A 4,135-nucleotide genomic window follows, 5' to 3' on the forward strand; every position below is an offset into this window, starting at 1 on the left:
GGACAAACAGCCCATGAAAAATTCTTAGGATTCTCCATTCGAACTCGATTCCTGGTCTTCCGAGAAACGGATTGATGCCTTTGCCACCTACGCCATTCAAACGCAATGAAAAAGTTTGGCGAACTAAATTAAAAAATGAACATAGAAAAAACTTTAAAAGACGAAGAAATCATTCTCATTTTCGAAAAAAAGAACTTAAAATAATGAATTATTATTTAAGTATTACTTTTATATACTTTAGATGAGGTCATATCGGACAACTAGGATCTATTAAGAAATAATGACAATAACTGCTGAACGAGTGATGACACATGTGAAAACTGTATTTCAGTGAATGGTGTTAAGATACGTCATTACACATAAATACCATTAACTCCAAATAACATGTCTCGGATAAAAGAAATAGAAAGTTCAAGGCACTTTCGCTCATCTTGTCCAAATGTGTGCACAAGATGGTACAGTACATCAGAATGCCCATCTTATCGACATAATGATAGCAGGAAAAAAGTATGTGTGGCTTAACGATAACTCCAACAAATTGTTTCTATTGTTTGCTGTAATTCGTATTTTTTTGTTTTTCCTTCTGTTAAGGTGCGTTTATATGCTTTAGGACCAGGCATGGGCTAGAAAGTAATATAAATTATAATAAGCATTAACGCAGGATAAAAGTTGTATGAAATATATGCTACAGTAGAATTATACGTGTACATTATATGTGGACAAGGCGGGCGAAATCTATCTCGTATGCCAATTTTTGACAAACAAGTGTTGCCTGTCTTATCCGAAACAGAGTACATAAGATGAAACATCTAAATAAAAAATCGTGCCGGACACTCGGCTACCAAACTCAGTATGGTATGTGAAAAGACCAAGATACTTGTAGGCCTCATAATAAAGTTATAACTGCATATTATCATTAATAAGGCACTCAGTGCAGTCTATAATTTTTATAATTCAGGAGTAAATTAGAAGATTTACTCTTTTGTTGATCATTCTCAGTTAAATAGACCAAAACGCTAAACACTTAAATTTGCTAATGCTGAAGATGCTAATATTAATGCACCTACTTCCACCCGGTATATTATTTTCCTTATATAAAAATATGTTGTTCGTATGTCCATATTATACAAAATGACTCTATTCAAGAAGCTAGATCAATTTGAAAAATGAATATAACATGCATGACTTATTTTAATACAGTACTGTACATGTCTGCGTAATAATGGTTGTCTGTATATTCAGTATTAATTAAATAGCAAATTTGAAAAACCATATCATAGCTTTCTGATAAATAAATTATTTTGTAAAAGCTCGGCAAAGTGATAGTTATTATTGGACGATCTATCAGATTAAAATAAATTTATCAATTAAACGAGCAATTATTTATTGTGACATCGTCATAATACCCGGCTTCAATTTTTAATTACCTGTTTTAATTTATTTAATTTAAAATATATGCTCTTTACCTGAAATTAGTAGTGGCTTGCCCCTGTATATCATACTTTACCTTTAACAATAGAGTCGTGCCGGTCATCTCTCTAACACTTTTCAGGGGAAAATATTTGAATTGAAATAACGGGACTTTCGGTTATCATAAGAAGTTCACATATAGTTATTCGGGGCATCCTGCTCCTAACGTTTCCGTATCTGGTTTGGTCTTACATCTATCTAACTCTATTCTCGAGATTAAAGAAAGAGTCAGATGAACGAACGGACAACGGACGAGTGTGATTTTATGTCTACAATTTTTTTCAAATTTCAGCCCAATTAAAAATAATTGTATGTAGTAAGAAAATAAATATTCCATGCTAATTTTAGTAAAAATGTTTTGCTATTTACAAGTTATAAAAAAATGTAATTAATACAGAATTGAATTTTTAAAAAATAATTTCATTCAAGAAATTTTAGATCGCATTTCCATGCGATCTAAATAAGCAATAAAAGAAAATAAAATAAGCAATTGTAAAAATTAAGAGTAAGCAATTTTTAGAAGAGTTAATTTTTATCTCTTGTTCTTTATTATTATAACAGCGAAAAACGAATGGTTTTTCGCTGTTATAATAATAACAGCGAAATATAATAATGTTTTTCGAAAAAATACTACTGTATACAGTAGTATTTTTTCTACTAATTAAAAATACTACTGTATACAGTAGTATTTTTTCTCTAGTAAATCCAGAATGCAGCAGAATATAAAATAATTTCTATTTATATATATCTATAATAACTATATTTTATATTGCTATTTCTAATATTGTATATTATTTTTATATTTCAATTCTACATTTTATTAAATATATTCATATATAATAGCATTACTTTTATTTATTTCGAATATATTTCAAATGTTTTTGACTCTTATTATGACTAGAATCTTCAGTATATCATAGCTTGTCATCACTATTCCTTAGATTTTTTTCTGAAACTTATGTAAACATTACTTTATGAATATTAAAATAATATGCCGGTAAAATTTTTGTTTTGATTAGTAATAGTTAATTTTGATAGTTTAAATATTTTTTAAATTGTTATCAAAGTAAACTTTAAAAGAAGTTTTTTGTATAGGAAGAATATGGTTTAGGTTTAGGTATAGAAAGAATAAATTGATATTCAATAAAAAAAATCTTTTAAATAAATAAATTTTTAATGTATTCTATAAAGCTTTTAAATAATTCATTCCTCTTCTTATAGTACATCGCATTATTTTTATATTATTTACATATCTGTTATCAGTTTCATAACACATTACTCGTGTGCAAGTAATCCTTTATTTTATTAAATAAAATTTTATTTTCATTTATTAGGAAATTTATTTTTTAAATTAGCACTTGTAATTATTTAGAAGAATTGCAGCATAAGTAATTTGAGACCACTTATTAAAAATACTCCACAATTGCACTTTATACGGATGACTTTCCAGACTTAAATGATTTTTAATAAATTATACGTTTATCTTAGCAAAGGAAATTTCTAAAATTGTATTCTTTAAAAGTTTTTTAGTCACTCATCTCCTGTTTATAAGTTATAAACCTCTACAAAATTATATTGAAAATTGTCATGTTTTTTTACAAATTCTTTTAACCGTGATAAATATTTTTTATAAAGAAATAAAATAAATTACTTATTAGAATTTAATTTATTATAATGATTAATATCAAAGAAAGAATTTTGACGAGAAAATCTGTTATTACGTTTACTTAAATGATACTTAAAACGCTGTTAACCGTAAATTTGAAAATTACTTGTTTCTTTTTGACTAACAAAAATTCTGAGATAAAAATACAAGAAAAGAATTGCTTTGTTCAATTAATGCTATGCAATTTTTTTCATATTGCTCTTCTGTTTTTAGTACTTTGTTCATCAGTTTTATCCGGGTTGTTGGCTTTATTGTTCTGGGGGATAGTCCTTACGTCTATAATGAGATTTGCTGTTGCAAGAGAAAAAATAAAATAAATAAATTTATTGAATTTATTTTTGTTTTAGACGAATTTAAAAGAAATTTCTAGGCCACGTGTATCACGGTAAACCACTTCAGTTTTGAACAATTTAATTAGCTCGACAATTGAAATAATTAATACAGCAGTAAGATTAATTTAATAAACATATTGAATCAGATATAAACAGAATTAAAGAGGGCAATTTTCTTTAAACTCTTAATTTTTTATTATAAACCGAAAATAATTATTAAACAAATTTAAAAAATTCATGCTTCTTAGAAAGAATACTTAAAACTAGTAATTTCGTAGAACGATTTAACATTTATTTTTTTTATCAAACAATCATATAATTTCAAAATATTATTAAAACTTTGAAACTTTTTAATGATTTCATATATTTAAAGTTAACTAATTTAAATGATTTAGAATCTTAATTAAATTAATTACAATACTGTTCGTTTCTATCTATTATATCGTAAAATGAATATTTTAATCGCTCTCATTTCACAAATTTAAAATAAAATAACAGTTTTATTTTATTGAAATCTATAAGCTGAATTCTTATAAAATAAATAAAAATACAAAATATATGTATACATAATTATCATTTTATAAAAGTTTAACGTATAAATATTAATAAGATTATAATAAATATAAGATAAAACAACACCCAATAAAATATATATGTTTTTCTTATT

This window comes from Centruroides sculpturatus, unplaced genomic scaffold (assembly GCF_000671375.1).
Source record: "Centruroides sculpturatus isolate CEXI.00-Female unplaced genomic scaffold, Cexi_2.0 scaffold93, whole genome shotgun sequence".
NCBI classification, from domain to species: domain Eukaryota; kingdom Metazoa; phylum Arthropoda; class Arachnida; order Scorpiones; family Buthidae; genus Centruroides; species Centruroides sculpturatus.